The sequence below is a fragment of the Esox lucius genome, chromosome 10 (assembly GCF_011004845.1).
Source record: "Esox lucius isolate fEsoLuc1 chromosome 10, fEsoLuc1.pri, whole genome shotgun sequence".
NCBI classification, from domain to species: Eukaryota; Metazoa; Chordata; class Actinopteri; order Esociformes; family Esocidae; genus Esox; species Esox lucius.
Genome location: NC_047578.1, coordinates 28,257,981 through 28,277,000, shown reverse-complemented (window position 1 = coordinate 28,277,000; position 19,020 = coordinate 28,257,981). Strand labels below are relative to the sequence as shown.

The window sequence follows — 19,020 nt, the reverse complement described above, 5'->3', positions numbered from 1 at the left end:
ACAAACCAACATGAACGATTAAGCCTATTTGGCAGTAGTTCTTGCGCTGGATGGGGACCATCTTACACAGGTAAAATACATTTAATCGCTTCTGCTCCAGTTATTATCCAGTTAGATATTAGTCCTAAAAAATATTTTAGAGATAACTCAGAAGTCACTCAGCGCCCCAAATCCTCCAAATTCACCCAGAAAAGGGTATTGAGACTATTTTGTCAAAGTTTTGGGTTGGGTGGGGGGTCAACTTCACGCAGGTGTTGTTTCTGAATGACAGTTATGTCAGTAGTTACATGTTTACGTTTGTTTTAGTAAAATTATTGCCATATAGATATTTTTGCAGAGTGCAATCATTTTTTAAAGCATGTGTGAGACACTGGAAATGGGAAGCGTGGGGTTCTGTGGGGATATCTCCCGGACCCATCATTTCCTGGACAGTGCCCAGTTTGCCAGTTTTAGGGGCAGGAGAGTGGACGGAGAGTGACTGAAGTGATTAGGTGTTTTATTTTTATATCGTTTTTGTGTCATTGAGACCAAATCTATTGTCACTGCAGATTAAAAACATTTATGAGTTTTTTGGTATGGTGCTTGAATGTTTGGGAAATTGTTTGTCTGATCATTTTGGCAAATCTCTGCAAATAATATAATCATTGTCGACCTAAATATTGATATGGGCATTTAATAATTTTGAGTTCAGATCTTATAAACATGTGAAACAAAGTTGTTTTGGTCTCTAACTTAAACAACAGATAATGTTAGTAAGCTAATAGGCCTTCCAGTAATGCAAATGTAGTAATATTCAGTCAGTAACATGGCTTAATGTTTAGTTGAGCTAGCCATAACATGGAAAAAATATAGTTTTGTTTTAAGTTATTCTATAGACATAGACAAGTGGGTTGAGTAATAATATTTACCCATGCTAATGTATGATTAGAAAGCACATAAAATAAACATGAAAGAACTTAGGCGCTAGGGTTTGACCGTTAGCAACCATCACACAATGTCTGATCGGAACAACAGGATACAGTATTCCCAGTTTGATAAATTTAATAAAGTTCCACAGTGTTACCAGTCACGCATACAACACCACTCTCTATCATCCAAACCTGACATGTATTATGGTTCAATGCTATAAAAGGTCACAAACTAGATAGGAAATTACCAAATGAACAATGACTTTTAGCCAGCAGAGTTCTTAGGCAGGAAACTAAATGGAAATGTATGAATTTTAGCCAGAGGGGATTTTAGCTAGGAAAATAAAGAAACTGAATTTTAGCCAGCAGTGGTTTCGCCAGCTGTGTCTGCGAGGCTGCAGCTGGATGCTATTGCCAAATTGTCAGAAACAGACTCCAAGAGGGTGGCATGAGGGCCAGATGTCCTCTAGTGGGACCTGTGCTCACAGCCCAGCACCATGCAGCTCGATTGGCTTTCGCCAGAAAATACCAGAATTGGCAGGTCCACCATTGGCACAGCTTTTTCTTCACGGAGAACACATTCACACTGAGCACGTGACAGATGTAAAGGAGTCTGGAGACACTGTGGTGAATGTTATGCTGCCTGCAACATCATCCAGAATGATCGGTTTGGCAATGGGTCAGTGATGGTCTGGGGCAGGGATGCCGACAGGAATGACAGGGCCAGGGACAGAATGTAACATTTAGGACCCAAACCATGGGCCAAAACATTTATTACGAGTAATTAAATGACTGTCCAAAAAACAAGTCATAACATTTTTATATATTTAATGCTTTAATTCAGTGGTTCCCAACCAGGGGTACTAGGACCCCTGGGGGTACTTGGCCTTTCCACAGGGGGTACTTGAAAACACTCATGACACCATAGACTTAATAGTGAAATGAACATGAGGGGGTACTTCAGGGGTACTCCAAGCAGTGCAAATTCTTTTTGGGGGTACAGTAACTGAAAAAGGTTGGGAGCCACTGCTTTAATTCATAACTAGGCCACATTCAAATCCCTTTGTTTTCAACACAGGTAATTCATTCACATATTTTCAATTCATAACCTAGTCCCAATCAGCCCTTACTGAACTGCTACACATATTTAGACGTTCTCTTTTAGATTTGTCCTACCATTTCTGTGCTCCTAGTTTTGGTTGCATGGTGGCAATGTTTTTGCCAGATAGCTACGGTACTGTAGTTAGACACATTTATTGGTTAAATGTGAAAAAAATTTAAGCTCCACTATGTAGGATTTTTTCAGTAAAAAAAACTATTACAGCATTTTGCAATTACTCATCCGTCAGAAAGCGATTCTGCACCAATGCACGATAGAGAATCAGGTTCCGAATAAAAATATGAAAAATGTAATTACCTGTTCCAAAAAAAGCACTAACTCAGAGTTTGACGACGTTCTTCTTAGCCTTGTGAAAAGGTTTCTGGTAGCTAGCTATAGAGAGTTGGTCTAAGCCTTCTTTCGCTTTGCTATTTTTGTAGTATATGCTGTAGTAGACAAGGGAAGGACTGACGGTTTGTCGTCCTAGTCTCTAGCTGCCATTATAGTTTCTTACAGTAAGCAAACTTCGCCCCTTACGGCATAGTTATGCTATATATAATACCATCCAGGTAAAATAAGCCAAGGAGGAAAGTCTGCCTCGCAGAAGGTGATTGGCTGGAACGGGATTGCCTGGGAAGTAGCGGCATGCTCCAAAAATTATAAATATTTTATAAATCCTATCTAGTGCAGCTTTAACAAAGTTATTGAGGCATTGATGTTTAGGGTATCACCCTGATTGGCTGCAGGTGTTAGGGTATCATTGACTGGCTGTTGGTAAAACAAACCATTTTTAAAGAAAATATTTTATTCATAATGCTGTATAAAAAAACAGCAAAGAGTAAAAAACATGAATCCCTTCATCAATGCAATTCTTCTGTTTAAAAACTGTTAACCTTCTCGACAGTACTGAATACAACACTGACTGAAAAATTTATAATTATATGTAAGCCAACCAAATGGGGCCCCCCCAGGCCTGGGCCCGGGACAACATTCACAGTTGTGAATGTGGCCAGAGTGTGCAGACAGTTCCTGGATGACAAAGTCGTTGATGCCATTGACTGACCCTCCCATTCCCCAGACCTGAATCCAATTGAGATCCTCTGGGACATTATTTATCTGTGCTTCCAACATTTCCCTGACTGTCCAGGACCTCACTGATGGCCTGATCCAGGTCTGGGAGGAGATCCCTCAGGATACCATCCGCCATCTCATCAGGGACATGCCCAGACGTTGTCAGGAGTGCATACAGGCACATGGGGGCCATGCACACTACTAAGTCACATTATGAGTTGCCGTGATGAAATTCACGCAAGTTGGAACAGCCTGTTATTTCAGTTGTTTACTTGAATTTTCTGTGTGAGTTCTGTGTAAAGATTTTGATCTTATTACACTGCGTGCACAATTATTAGGCAAATAGTATTCCTCAAGATTTATTTTATTGTTGATCAAACACAATGCTCTCAGTTAATCCAAAATATAATTGAACCTCCAACCTGAATGTTTAACAAACGAAAAGTGAGTTTTGATCTTTCACGGGGGAATACATGCGAGTGCAGGATTATTAGACAACAATTGGTGTGCAGAATTATTAGGCACCTAATAAAAAAAAATCTCCCAACTCACGTGTTTATTCTCAATTTTTAAATTAAGTGTAACAAATAAGTAACACAAAATGACAATTAATTCACATAAATATTAATTGACCAATCTTTTCAATAACTGCCATGAGCCTTCAATCCATGGAGTCTGTCAGTTTCTTTCGCTGAAGCAGCAACCACAGCATCACAAATGCCGTTCAAAGAGGTGTATTGTCTTTCCTGACTGTAAATCTCACGTTTGAAAAGGCCCACAAATTCTCAATTGGATTTAAGTCAGGAGAGGAACGGGGCCAGCTCATTATTCGAGCATCTTTGTGGCCCTTGCTGGCTAGCCAAGCCGTGGAATACTTGGATGCATGTGATGAAGCATTGTCCTGCATGAAGATCATGGGCTTGAATGCTGAGTACTTCTTCATGTACCCCTGTTTGAAGAAAGTATCTTCCAGAAATTGGAAGTAGGTTTGGGAGTTGAGTTTCAGTCCATCTTCAACCCGAAAAGGTCCAACTACCTCATCCTGAATGATTGCAGCCCACACCAGTACCCCTCCTCCACCTTGCTGGTGTCTGATTGAAGTGGTGCCGTGTGTCCATTAGTGATCCAGCTACAGGCACATTCATCTGGTCCAATCTATACAGTACATTTCAAATTGAATTCAGTGGTGGTCGTGTTACAGTCTTCTTGAGCTTGGTCATGCCTCTGAGCACTTGACACCTTGTACTTCTCGACACTCCAGGTAGGTTGTAGTTCTGGAATATGATGTCACTGGAAGATAATGCGTTCCTGGTAGCTTCACTTTTAATTCTTTTGCAGTTAATTTGCGTATTTTCTTCCCCAAGCGCTTTTTGCACCCCAGTTGTCTATTTGCAACAAAACTTTTTAGTGTCCGGTGGTCACACCTCAATTGTTTAGCTATATCAAGAGTGTTGCATCTAAAAAGGCATTTAAAAAAAATTGACAGTTAAATCTCTTTTGGCCCATTTTACCTGAGGTCATGAGGCTGCCTAATTCTTGACCTTGGTCATGTCTCTGAGCACTTGACACCTTGTACTTCTCGACACTCCAGGTAGGTTGCAGTTCTGGAATATGATGTCACTGGAAGATAATGCGTTCCTGGTAGCTTCACTTTTAATTCTTTTGCAGTTAATTTGCGTATTTTCTTCCCCAAGCGCTTTTTGCACCCCAGTTGTCTATTTGCAACAAAACTTTTTAGTGTCCAGTGGTCACACCTCAATTGTTTAGCTATAACAAGAGTGTTGCATCTAAAAAGGAATTTAAAAAAAATTGACAGTTAAATCTCTTTTGGCCCATTTTACCTGAGGTCATGAGGCTGCCTAATAATCATGCACACCTTGATATTAGGTGTTATTCACTGTTGCCATACCCTCCCTCATTATATCAATAACTTTTACCTGAAAATTATTCAATCCAATGAGCATTCAAGTTTATATGGTTTGGAGTTGGAAAATGTGCATAGAAATAATAATACGATCAAATTACTCACTTGCCTAATAATTGTGAATGCAGTGTATATAGTGTGACATAGTGTGTGATTTTAAGTGTTCCCTTAATTTGTTTGAGCAGTATACATCTGGAGAGACCTGAAAATGGCTGCGCAACAATGATCCAAATCCAACCTCACAGACCTTGGGAGGATCTGCAGAGAAGAAGAAGGGGTCCAACTCCAGCCCTGCCAAAGGTTATTCAATGAAGTACTGGATAAAGGGTACTGAATACTTATGTAAATGTGACAACTCTATTTCCTAACCATTTGGGAAGCTGCATAAAATGTTGATAAAAAAGAATGCAATGATGTGCAAGTAACTTCATCCATACATTTAATTGAAAATAGTACAAACACAACATCCACCGATCAGCCATAACATTATGACCACTGACGGTGAATAACACTGATAATCTCATTATCAATGGGATAATAATAGACAGCAAGTGAACATTCTGTCCTCAAAGTTGATTTGTTAGAAGCAGGAAAAATATTAGAGTTACGTAAGAGTTACGCAGGGCCAGACTGCAACATTTATCGGAATGATCAACAAGAATATGCTGGATTCTTGGGCCCTTAGAACCAGGGATCAAGTGCGTAATGTTGGTGTTAACAGTCATATCAAAGCGGTCACAAAAAACAGCATTCTATCATCTAAAAAATATAGCTAGAATCAAAGGCTTGGTGTCCCAAAAGAACCAAGAGAAGCTCATCTATGCTTTTATCTCTAGTAGGGTTGACTACTGTACAGGCCTCTTTACTGGACTCCCGAAAAAGACTGTAAAACAACTTCTGCTCATTCAGAATGCTGCTGCTAGAATGTTTACCAGGACCAAGAGAACAGAATACATCACTCCAGTTCATACATTTCTGATATGTTTGAAGAATATAAACCAGGCTGGGCTCTTAGATCCATGAACACAAATCAGCTAGTAAAGCCCAGAGTCCAAACTAAACATGGAGAAGCTGCGTTTAGCACTTATGCTGTACACAACTGGAATAAACTACCAGAAGATCTTAGATGTGCCCCAAACGTATCCATTTTTAAATCCAGGTTGAAAACACTTCTTTTCACGTGCCTATGACTGAGCACTTAAACTTAACCACACTGTTTAGCCTTATAGCTTCCTATGTTTTTATCACATTTTTTATCTTTATATGTTTTCTTATTGTATTTTTCTTATTATGATGTTTTCATTTGTTTTGATGTTTTCATTTTAGTATTTGTTTTTATGTTATTGTACTTATTGTACTCGTATTTTTCTTTGTAAAGCACATTGAATTGCTTCAATATATTAATTGTGCTATACACTCACCTAAAGGATTATAAGGAACACCATACTAATACTGTGTTTGATCCCCTTTCGCCTTTAGAACTGCCTTAATTCTACATGGCATTGATTCAACAAGGTGCTGGAAGCATTCTTTAGAAATGTTGGCCTATATTGATAGGATAGCATTTTGCAGTTGATGGAGATTTGTGGGATGCACATCCAGGGCACGAAGCTCCCGTTCCACCACATCCCAAAGATGCTCTATTGGTTTGGGATCTGGTGACTGTGGGGGCCATTTCAGTACAGTGAACTCATTGTCATGTTCAAGAAACCAATTTGAAATGATTTGAGCTTTGTGACATGGTGCATTATCCTGCTGGAAGTAGCCATCAGAGGATGGGTACATGGTGGTCATAAAGGGATGGACATGGTCAGAAACAATGCTCAGGTAGGCCGTGGCATTTAAACGATGCCCAATTGGCACTAAGGGGCCTAAAGTGTGCCAAGAAAAAATCCCCCACACCATTACACCACCACCAGCAGCCTGCACAGTGGTAACAAGGCATGATGGATCCATGTTCTCATTCTGTTTACGACAAATTCTGTCTCAACAGAAATCGAGACTCATCAGACCAGACAACATTCTTCCAGTCCTCAACTGTCCAATTTTGGTGAGTTCGTGCAAATTGTAGCCTCTTTTTCCTATTTGTAGTGGAGATGAGTGGTACCCGGTGGGGACTTCTGCTGTTGTAGCCCATCCGCCTCAAGGTTGTGCATGTTGTGGCTTCACAAATGCTTTGCTGCATACCTCGGTTGTAACGAGTGGTTATTTCAGTCAAAGTTGCTCTTCTATCAGCTTGAATCAGTCGGCCCATTCTCCTCTGACCTCTAGCATCAACAAGGCATTTTCGCCCACAGGACTGCCGCATACTGGATGTTTTTCCCTTTTCACACCATTCTTTGTAAACCCTAGAAATGGTTGTGCTTGAAAATCCCAGTAACTGAGCAGATTGTGAAATACTCCAATCTCCATTAACCATGCCACGCTCAAAATTGCTTAAATCACCTTTCTTTCCCATTCTGACATTCAGTTTGGAGTTCAGGAGATTGTCTTGACCAGGACCACACCCCTAAATGCATTGAAGCAACTGCCATGTGATTGGTTGATTAGATAATTGCATTAATGAGAAATTTAACAGGTGTTCCTAATAATCCTTTAGGTGAGTGTATAAATAATCTTGCTTACTTGCTAAGCATTGTTGCAGACCATGTGTGCCCTTTCATGGCAACAGTATTCCCTGATGGCATTGGCCTCTTTCAGCAGGATAATGCGCCCTGCCACAAAACAAAAAATGGCACACAACAATGAGTTCAAGGTGTTGACTTCCAAATTCCCCAGATCTCAAACCAAACAAGCATCTGTGGGATGTGCTGGACAGACAAGTTTGATCCATGGATGCCTCACCTCACAACTTACAGGACTTAAAGGATCTGCTGCTTGGTACCAGATACCACAGCACACCTTCAGAGGTCTAATGGAGTCCAGGGCTGTTTTGGTGGCAAAAGGGGTACCTACACAATATTGGGCAGGTGGTCAAAATGTTATGGCTGATCAGTGTATTTCACAGTGCGGGAGGCAGAACACAGGCCCATTCTTTTAATTCAGCTCAAAAGAACCAAAAACAAAGGAGCACCAGCGACAAATGCACAAGGCATAAACAATAATCCACACAGTGTGGCAAAAGGCTCAACTTAAATAGGATCCCCAATTAGAGACAATGATATACAGCAGCCTCTAATAGGAGAAAAACAAAAAGCAACCATCAAGAGATGCCAAGAGGACTCTCCTCTGCAAGGTCCTGACTATGGCCTCCAGACCAGAGCAGGCTAGAGTCTAAAATATAGGCCCCAGTACTTTTGATGCCAGCAACACATTTAAAAAAAGTTGGGACAGGGGCATATTTATTACTGTATTACTGGGACAGGGGCATATTTATTACTATTTGCAAATACACCATAAAATTGTGCAAGAGAATTCTGTCTCTGTCCTTATCTCTTCATCTTATAATGACACTGCATGCATCTGGGAACGGAGGAAACCAATTGCTGTAGTTTTGAAAGTGAAATCCCAGGACTTAACGACTAACAACCCGTCGCCCCTGACCTCTGTGGTAATGAAATCATTTGAGCGCTTTGTGCTGTCCAACCTCAAGACCATCATCAACCCTCTACTAGACCAACAGGAGTTTGCCTACAGAGCCAACAGGACTGAGGATGATGCGGTCAACATGGCTCTTTACATCATCCTCCAGCATCTGGACTCCCCTGGAACCTACACCAGAATTCTGTTTGTTGTAGTTCCTCATTCAACACTGTAATTCCAAGACAAGCTATCCCAATTTGGAATGCCCAAGTCCACATGCAGGTGGATCACAGCCTTCCTGTCCAACAGGAGGCAGCACGTGAGACTGGGGAAGCACCTGTCTGACCCCCTGACCATCAGCACTGGCACTCCTCAAGGCTGTGTCCTGTCCCCACTACTCTTCTCCCTGTACACCAACAGCTGCACCTCTGTCAAGCTCCTGAAGTTTGGGGATGACACCACCATGATCAGATTTATTTTTGATGGAGACAATTTCGCCTACAGGTGCGAGGTTGACCATCTGGTGTCACGGTGCATTCTAAACAACTTGGACCTCAACGCCCTAAAAACAGTGGAGTTGATAGTGGAATTCAGGAGAAGCCCAGCTGCCCTTCCCTCCATCGCCTTGGGTGGCTCCCCAATATAATTATTTCATGCATTAACATCACATTAAGTTTGATTATTTCTTTAGACACCATTACCCATTGTGTTAAACTGAGGAAAAACTTTTATTAAGTTTTCCTCCCACCACAAATAGCATATTTGAACTGTATGGCTTTTGCCACTGGCCCTTTTAACAGCTTATTAGCCATTTGTGAATGACACTGATACAATAACTACTGTATCAATATAGGTGACGATAACTGACTTTTTCGTCAAGTGAAAAGACGAAAGAATCGTGTAGTCAGCATAGTGTTTGTCTAACCTGAACAAATCCTAACACATAATTCGAAAATCCACCAGAAATAGTCGCAATATAACAGTAAACAGTTTCATTTCAGGCTTATAACGTAGCTACGGAAGGTTTTAGCCAACAAGGTTTTTGTCAATCCAGAACAAATCATCTTTTGCCACTGGCCATTTTAACAGCGAATTAGCCATTTGAGAATGACATAGATACAATATCTATCAATATAGGTGATGATATTGATGGCCATTCGAGGCTTCATTACCATTTTTCTAACCACAGGATGTTATGCTAGCCGTGCTAGCTCAGATTTTCTTTTTCAAAATAAAAGCCATCATTGAAATGTATAGTTAATAGTTTTGTTTGTACATTTTATATTTAATGTCCATTTCAATGTAATCCTTGTCTGTTCTTTTTCACGGACTAGATTGTTTACTATATTGCCTTATACATTTCAAGTATGGCTTTTATTGTGATAAAGAAAATCTGAGCTAGCACGGCTAGCATAACATCCTGCTGCTAAAATAACAAGAATCGAATGGCCATCACTGGGTGACGATAACCAGGGTTGGGTAGGTTACTTTTTAAATGTAATCTGTTACAGTTACAAGTTACCAGTCCACATTTGTAATCAGTAACTTAACTTTTTGATTACTCAAACTCAGTAACATTAATCTGATTACTTTGAATTACTTTTAGATTACTTTCATATTAAGAGGGATTGGAAAACAAATAGGAATAGCCTATAACCAACTGAACACCTTTTGTGGGATCAATCAATGTGAGAGTTTACATAGCTGGGCAAAAACGGAATTCGCATTTTACCATATGGGTTGTGTAGGCTACAGTGCCTTTGGAAATGGGTTTCTAAACCATTGCTTTTTACTTTAATATGATTGGGCTCCATCTCTACATTACAAGCTAAAGGTCTGTCAGATATTCAGTCATTCCAATTAATCCAATAAACCTCAATCTTGTTGTAGGGTATTGATATTGTTGTATATAAAAATTCAGATATCCGTAGCTTTTGGCGCATTAACTAAATCTCTGCTGTAGTCTGATGATTTGCTCCACAACTAACATTGTCAAAATGTTGCAGAAACCCCTGGCACGCAAATGCACGTTTGCAATCGTGAACACCCGCATAAAAATAAGATTTACCCGTAACGTAATGTTATGGAAATTTTTAACTAAGGTACATTTGGGAAATGTCTGTCTTTCTGTTGGCTGGTATGTCAATCTTTACTTTGATTGTGACACACATCTGTATAATATCAGAGGATTATTAGGTACTTTGACCATGTTCTCCTGCCTAGACCAAGGAGGGTGTCAGTTCTTTTGTTCCTTAGGAATGTGGCCCTTGGCGGGAAGTAGGAGCAGTTGGCCCCTTTAGGTAAACACAACAGTAAACATAACATGTTTTAATGTTAAGGTGGGGGGACAGCCCTCCCTTTAGGTAAAATCTGTGACACAAGACAGATGGCCAGCAACTTACCACACCCCTTTTCCTCTATAAATACGAACTGTTCATGTATTAAGTTAGAGACTCATCGGATGATTATGTTTGTAAGCGTTTGACGCGTCTCTCTATTTGCAAATACACTATCAAATTGTGCAAGAGAATTTTGTCTCTGTCCTTACTCCTTTAAAAGTTCTGATTGAAGAAATTGCTATCACAGTAACCTGCGATTATTATGGCCACCAGTGATGGATTTTCAAAACGCAAATTAAAGAAATAAACTGTGATTATAAACCTGCACTCTTAGCTTAAAGTAAATGACATCAGCAGCCAATGATAACCAATTAACACAATTTGATGCAAAGCAAGCAGAATCACATGACCTACCCGTATGGACAGAGTGCTTCCCAACACACCTTTTCTCCTCAAATGTCGTGGTAAATTCCATATAATGTTTTATCTTGAAGGCGGCGCCATGTTACAGCTATCTAACAAATAGTTACCTAATCTTTTAAACAATTCTTTTAAAATGATTCAGTGCAACTCATCCTGGCTCTGTAGTTCGGTTCATTTGACAAATAAACTCTGAAACTTGAAAAAGATATAACACCAGGTAAACAGTTTTGAGGCTTACTATAATTTAGCTACTGAATGTAGTAGCCAGCTAAGTTTTTGTCTATCCTGACCCAAAAAGAATGCACGGATGCATACTTCAAAGATCTACCAGAAACAGTCGCAATTTAACAGTTTCATTTTAGGATTACTACAATGTAGATACTGATGGTTATAGCCAGCAAATTTTGTCTCTATCCGGAACAAATCTAAATGCATACTTTGTTTTAACTGTGAGGATATTAGATTGCGGAACCTATAAGCTTGCTGGGATATGCTTGCTTGTGTGTTGATGTGTGCCCTCTACTTTGTTGTCAGTTTAGCATACATTTTCCTGATCTTAGTTGAACAAAACATTATTTATGTTTTTAAAAACAACATTAAAATGATTACGTTTTCCACATTTTATAATCAACAAAAATCACTGTTAATTCGCACAAAAGACCTGTAATGGTCAAAGGGGGAACAGATTCTGGCTGGGGGACAGTTTTGGCACAACACCGGATCTGCTTACGCGGTCCAGCAAAAATCAAACATGCAACATTTCATAATTATTTGCGCCCCTATTCTTTTTAAACTTAATCCAAAGTAATCCAAGACGTAATCATGGATTTTTTCTAAAGTATATTTTAGCTGGTAACATTACTGATAACAGTAACTATTTTTTGTAATCCTTTACTCTGCGCCCAACCCTGAACTTCGACAAATCTATTACCCTTTCCTACATAGGCTACTCATACAACCCTCAACTGGACAAATCTATTACCCCTCCTCCACATCCGCGGCCCATCCAGACAAAGTATTTTTCAGGGAAGGCCTTGCTTATTTCAGCAAGACAATGACAAACAACATTCTGCACGTATTACAACAGTATGGCTCAGTAGTAAAAGAGTCCAGGAACTGCAGTCCAGTTCTATTTCATGAAGCTTTGCCCACAGGGGCTTCGCTCCTATTGGTTTACCCCTCTGCCCATTGGAAGGCACTGAAAATGTTATCTGAAAATTACCCTTCTTGCGGCCACCTTCTCTGTGGCTATATCAGAGAGGCACACACCCAACTCAGAATCCCTTTTTTCCTCACGAGAAAGTTTATAGATATGCAGTCTACGGTGATTGCCAAGGATTGCATCACCAACTGCAGTTTCGACTATACAGGTACCCCGGCCACTGACTACCACTCTGTTGGGGTGTGGCTGTAGCGACTTCAACACTGCAGAGGATATGCACACACTCTGTTGTGTGTGCCTTGGTCCGCAGCGCACTCGCAATGGCGCCATCGAAGAGCCTGTGTGCACTGCCTGCGCTGTCTTCGCCTTACAGGTGAGGATGGACCAGCTGGCGTTTTTTGTTGAGACGGTCCCCCTCTCTGACATCCTTTCTCTCCTCTCCAATAGGGCTGGCCAGGGCTCCGCACACCTCCAGAACTGTTCTCCTCTGCGGAGTTGTTCTGACTCCTCGTCCATGAAGAATGAGGTTGTCCCTCAGACGGGGAAGAGTGTCAATGGCACTAGAGGTCCCTTCCTTCTGTAAGTATGCGGAGGAGGCGTGGGGGGGCCCATTCATGACCCGTGGCATGGTCAAGACCCACCTCGTCTTCACTACGGTGCAGGGGAGGCTGGAGAAGCTGAGCAAGAGCATCATGAGAACATGCATCATGTCCGGCCATTACGCACGGCATCTCCATCAAACCATGTGTCACGGTGGGCCAGCCGTTGTCGAAACAACGTCTGTCTCACTGGTTGTGTGAGACGATTGATCTGGCATATTTGGCATGCGTCGCTCCTACGCCTAGGGGTTTCGGGGTGCACTCCACGCAGGGAATGGTGGCCTCAATCGCTCTTTTTAGGGGTGTGGGGTTGGAGGACATTTGTGCTGCTGCGTCTTGGGGGACTCTGTTGCCATTTGTCCGGTTTTACTTGCGTTACATGGCTGCAGGCACTCTGGTTCACTCTGTGCTCACTGTGGCTGAGGAGGGAGTTTGAGCGCTGTCCGTTGAGCGGTCAAAATGATGCCTCAGGGCATAGTTCCCTGCAGTGGAAATGCCTGTGTGGCTTTTTGGATGGGTGCTCGTATTCCGTGTGGCAGACTGGGGTTTGACTCCCAGTTGAGGCTGTGTGGCTGTTTTCCTGACAGGGCATCTTCCCTGCGTGGTGTGATGCTGGGCAGTGTCAGGGTGTTCTTCCCCATTTTGACGTGTTAGGACACTAAGCACTCGCATATAGATCATGCAGGTATGTTCCTTTGGGCTTGTGTTCTGTGCTGCTTGTCCGCAGCGGTGGCGGTGTGTTTACACCGCAGGCCTGTGTGCCCCGGATCCTGGATTCAGGACTCTGCGTGTTTTTGGGCTGGCCCGGGTGCTCCGATTAATTTTTTACTGTTTGAGGTGTCTGATGGGTTGGTGCCGTGTGTGTATTTGTTTTGTGTTTGCTTTTTCAGTACACAAGCGTTTGTGCCAATGGATGAGCGGGATGGAACAATAATTCAATAGTAGTTGTCTATATATCCCAAAATCTACCTGATGAAAGTATGTTATTGTAATCCAATGGATGTCATCATTAATAATAAACCAGAAAAGGGTATGCTGTCATTTCACTTTTTATTAACCTTTTCACGCGTGAGTTTCAAATATTCCTTACCGACCCCCCAGCGTGAGTTTTTTTGCACGTGACTTCGGTACTCTGCAGCATTTGAACTCACGCCAGCCTTTGAACAGTCACCTTGCTAGGTAAGGAACACTACATGCATTGCATTGCAAGCTTCTCTAGTTGACTCGAATTCTAAGAGCTACAAAAGTTGGTTGATTTATTACTGTAGCTAGCTAGAAAACGTCAGCTAACCACTAGCAAACGTCAGCTGCCCGCTAGCTAACAAATCGTGACCAGTTATTCAATGCAGTGAAAATGAATAAACTATATAAAATGCATACAACGGGGAACGTAACTTCTAGAAAGTTTTTGCAATGGTTTTGATCGGTAGTAGTCGCTAATATAATTCGTTTTTGTGCATTAGTGTTGGCTGTCTGTTGGTACGTAACTAACACTTCTTGCTTTCTACCTGGTTAATATCATAGTATGGTCTTGAAACAATTACAATCAGGAAATAAAGTTATAAACACTGTTTGAGCTAAATGTGAGTAAATAATAGCGCGGTTTTACCAGCCATTGTTACGTTACTTGTAGCTAGGTATGCTAATGGTGCGTTCTAAACATGACGTTCTAATCACACCAGTGTGATCGTACGCTCCAGGGACCCCTCTAGATTGATCACACTGGTGTGATCGTACGCGCCAAAGGGTTAATAGCCTTACTCAAAATGCTAGCGCCAAATCGGCCACAACTTTTTACGTTAGAAGAGATTGTTTCTGTGTTGTTTGGTGATACAAGGTTAGAAACGTAATTGCTCTTTAAAGCAATAATGATGTCGAGGTGAGTAAGAAATAAACAGTGGCTTTACGTTTTGTGTTGTCCATACTTGATGCTGTGAAATTTTGCTAATATCTTTTAGATGACAAAAGCAACCCTGTCATGATAACTTGATAGACAAGCACATCGGCTGTGGAGTTCAAAATGGTTGCTTGCTCAGTCTTGCAATGGAAAGCGTTGCAGTAGCTGTGTAACCGGCTGACTAGTTGGTAGTTTGCTTCCGATTTCATTCAAATATGGAAAATGCCATTGCTAAATAGACAACTAATTGTCCGGTTTGTTTTGTCTGCCATACTAAAGTTGTCTGCCCACAAATGTTTCACTTGTGCAGCAACAAGCTGTCACTTTCCCTAGCTAGCCAAGGAGCAGTAATGTGCTTCGCTGACGACGTTGTTATTTCATCTGCCAAAAGATGTACGCTACATACTTCCCCTAATCATTCTTTTTTAGTTAGGGGTTGCTCATGGCTAAATATTGTCCTTTGAAGTACACAATTATAAATGCAACACTTTTGTTTTTGCCACCATTTATCATGAGCTGAACTCAAAGATCTAAGACTTTTTGTATGTACACAAAAAGCCTATTTCTCTCAAATATTGTTCACAAATCTGTCTAAATCTGTGTTAGTGAGCACTTCTCCTTTGCTGAGATAATCCGTCCACCTCACAGGTGTGGCTTATCAAGCTGCTGATTTGACAGCATGATTATTGCACAGGTGTGTCTTAGGCTGGACACAATAAAAGGCCACTCTAAAATGTGCTCCTCCCGGGTGACCGAGCTTCTCACCCTATCTCTAAGGGATCGCCCAGCCACCCTGCGGAGAAAGCTCATTTCGGCCGCCTGTATCCGGGATCTTGTCCTTTCGGTCATGACCCAAAGCTCATGGCAGGAAGGATAAGGTGGGGGGACAGCCCTCCCTTTGGGTAAAACCTATGTGATACAAGACAGATGGGCAGCATCTTATCACACCCCTTTTTCCCCAATAATTGATAAGGGGCCTATTCTTCCAGACTAGTGTTGTTTATCCTTACGTCAGTAAACCAACCCCCACACTTTTGGTTAGGTAATATAAACCAGAGTGGAGTTTGGGAAAACATTTTTCCTAATCTCTGCGTTCTTCTTTGTCTTGCAAACCCCTTGAATCTCCAGGGAACTTTCATCTTTGATAATTGCACTGTAATTGAAATACTCTCTTTATATATGAAATTCATTTGTTATTTTAATTAATTGACTACAGGTGCTGGTCATAAAATTAGAATATCAAAATTTGATTTATATCAGTAATTCCATTCAAAAATTGAAACTTGTATAATGTATACATTCATTCCACCAGACTGATATATTTAAAGTGTTTATTTATTTTAGTTTTGATGATTATAACTGACAACTAATGAAAACCCCAAATTCAGTATCTCAGAAAATTGTAATATTGTGAGAAGGTTCAATATTGAAGACACCTGGTGCCACACTCTAATCAGCTAATTAACTCAAAACCCCTGCAAAGGCCTTTAAATGGTCTCTCAGTCTAGTTCTGTAGGCAACACAATCATGGGGAAGACTGCAGACTTGACAGCTGTCCAAAAGACGACCATTGACACCTTGCACAAGGAGGGCAAGACACAAAAGGTAATTGCTAAAGAGGCTGGCTGTTCACAGAGTTCTGTGTCCAAGCACATTAATAGAGAGGCGAAGGGAAGGAAAAGATGTGGTAGAAAAAATTGCTTTTCTTTCAAAATTAAGGATATTTCTAAGCGATCCCAAACTTTTCAAAGGTAGTGTACATATTCAGCCTCCATTCTCATGTTTGTATGGTCTTATGAAGGTCAGTTAACCGAAAGCTCAAATAAATAGAAAGCTGCATTGATTCTGTGTGTGCAGAGATCGTTCTTTTATTCCTAATTGTCATCAAGTAACATCCATGAATAACTGTTAACCATGCATCTATCAATATGTTTAGTAACACATGCACACATAAATCATATCATCATCTGTAAACGCATCAAATAATTAATTAATTGTATTCAATATATGAATTAATGTCTATAAATGTATAATTATTGTTTAGTGTTACTGACATTCAGTTGTTACAATGACAAGTTAATAAATGTCCCAAACAGAGGAGGGGTTATTTCCATTCAAGTCAACTAAGGAAATTAATTGAAATTCCTGTAATTCCCAAATGTTTTAACATAATTTTCTCCCCACCCCACATCATAATGACAGAGTTGTAGTCAGCAGCTATCAATGCTTTTCAATAAGGAACATTAGGAACTGAAATTCCTAAATTTACTGCAGCACTAGTGCTAAAACTCAATGAGGGATCAAAATAGTATCTACCAGTTATTCTGTTGCTGGGGAAGTTGATAAAGGGCTTCATTATCAATACCCTAACTATACATTTCAAACACATTCAACAGATAGCAGTCTTACAGTTGAAAATCCCTGTCCTAGACTGACCTTACAGGTCACATTTTCATCAATATACTGCCTAGATAGTTACCTACTGTATGTTTGTAGTGTTTGAATAGGAATTGTTTACCAGAGATGGGGACAAGTCACACATGGTCAAGTCCAAGCAAGTCTCAAGTCTTAACCATCAAGTCTCGAGTCAAGTCTCAAGTCACAGTTCAGATAAATCAAGCAAGTCAAGTCAAGTCAAGGGTTCACCCTAAGCAAGTCAAGTCGAGTCTTTATAAGTTTCAAGTCACGTCACAGTACTAAAGAGATGAACACACACACACACACACACTGTCCTCTGTTTCTGACGTGCGCTCGGTGCGAAGCTCGATTTCAAAATCAAATATTTTTCTCCTCCGCGGTACAATTTTTTGGGGGGACGAAGCGGAGGGATCTTGAATCAGCCTGAAGGGGTTGTATTCGCTATAACAACCGCCTCGCTATACCTTATCCCGCTTATTACATGGCTACCTACCAAATAAATCTATAATTTGACACAAAATATTGATTTCAAAAGGAATTTATTGATTTAAAAACGATTGTATTGCTTCCTCTAAAGAAAATAGTCCGTTCCGTCTTTGGTTAGAATCCTGCTGCGTCCATAGCAACGCGCTGTTTTTCATGGCAACGGTCTGTTATCAAGAAATAACACGCATTGTGCACTGGAATTCAGCCAATCCATGTAATAAGGGCTAATAATAACAACCTTATAAACTAATTATTGTGACTGAAAAACTGCCTAATATGTAATTATTCTTTAAAAAAAAAAACTCTTCGAAATGTTTAGGTGCTAGTAATCACATCGGCGCCTCCATGTTAGCCTTTCATGCAGTAAAGTTAACTGTTATGGTGGAAGCACAATGATTTTTAGTTTCCACACGCAGTCCACAAACACTTGAAAATGCCCACATTTAATACAGACATTATAGCCTACGTGTAATAATATACATGCCCGCTCATTTTAAGATGCCCATCAACATTAAAATTCAGGCTATGCCACTGTTATAGTCAAATTCCCTTACATCTATTTACCAGACGTATTCAGTAATGATAATGGTCACATTTCTAACAAGAAAAAAAAATATATATAATATGCAACCAAGGCCAAATTATGACAAACAAAAGATGAATTCATTACATTAGTAACTTAATCGTTATAGATCTTAGTGAAACTGAATATAAAGAGATTACTTTCTTACCTTTCCTTGTGGTTCTTAAAATAACTAATGAAATTTGACGTTGTTGCATATTTTGCATCTGGCAAATCTTTTTTTATTCACACGGTCCAGTTCAAACTCCTTGTATCCAAACGATACTATTTGTGGAGCTCGACTAACGTTACTGTCTGCCATGTTTGGCGCGGTTTGAATTGTGCAGCGTTAAAGGCACATTAGTGGTTAGTGGTGCTGATGTCACAACATATAAAATAATTTTATTGATGTTTGTTAATTATAAGTTCAAGTCATTTTCATACTTTAATCAAGCAAGTCACAAGTCCTGAAAATTGTGACTCGAGTCAGACTCGAGTCAAGTCATGTGACTCGAGTCCCCCACCTCTGGTGTTTACACTGTTCATACTGCATCTTTGTTCACTCTGCTGGTATAGATTTACAGTATGCCAGAGAATTAAATTCGTTTTT

At 40.5% G+C, this 19,020-nt stretch overlaps 1 protein-coding gene across 1 annotated transcript in view; it reads right to left on the bottom strand.

Annotated features, from left to right (window-relative positions):
- slc9a3.1 (solute carrier family 9 member A3, tandem duplicate 1) overlaps nt 1-19,020 on the bottom strand; it is a 68,635-nt gene that overhangs the window by 22,286 nt on the left and 27,329 nt on the right. The gene's annotated exons all lie outside the window — the stretch shown is intronic.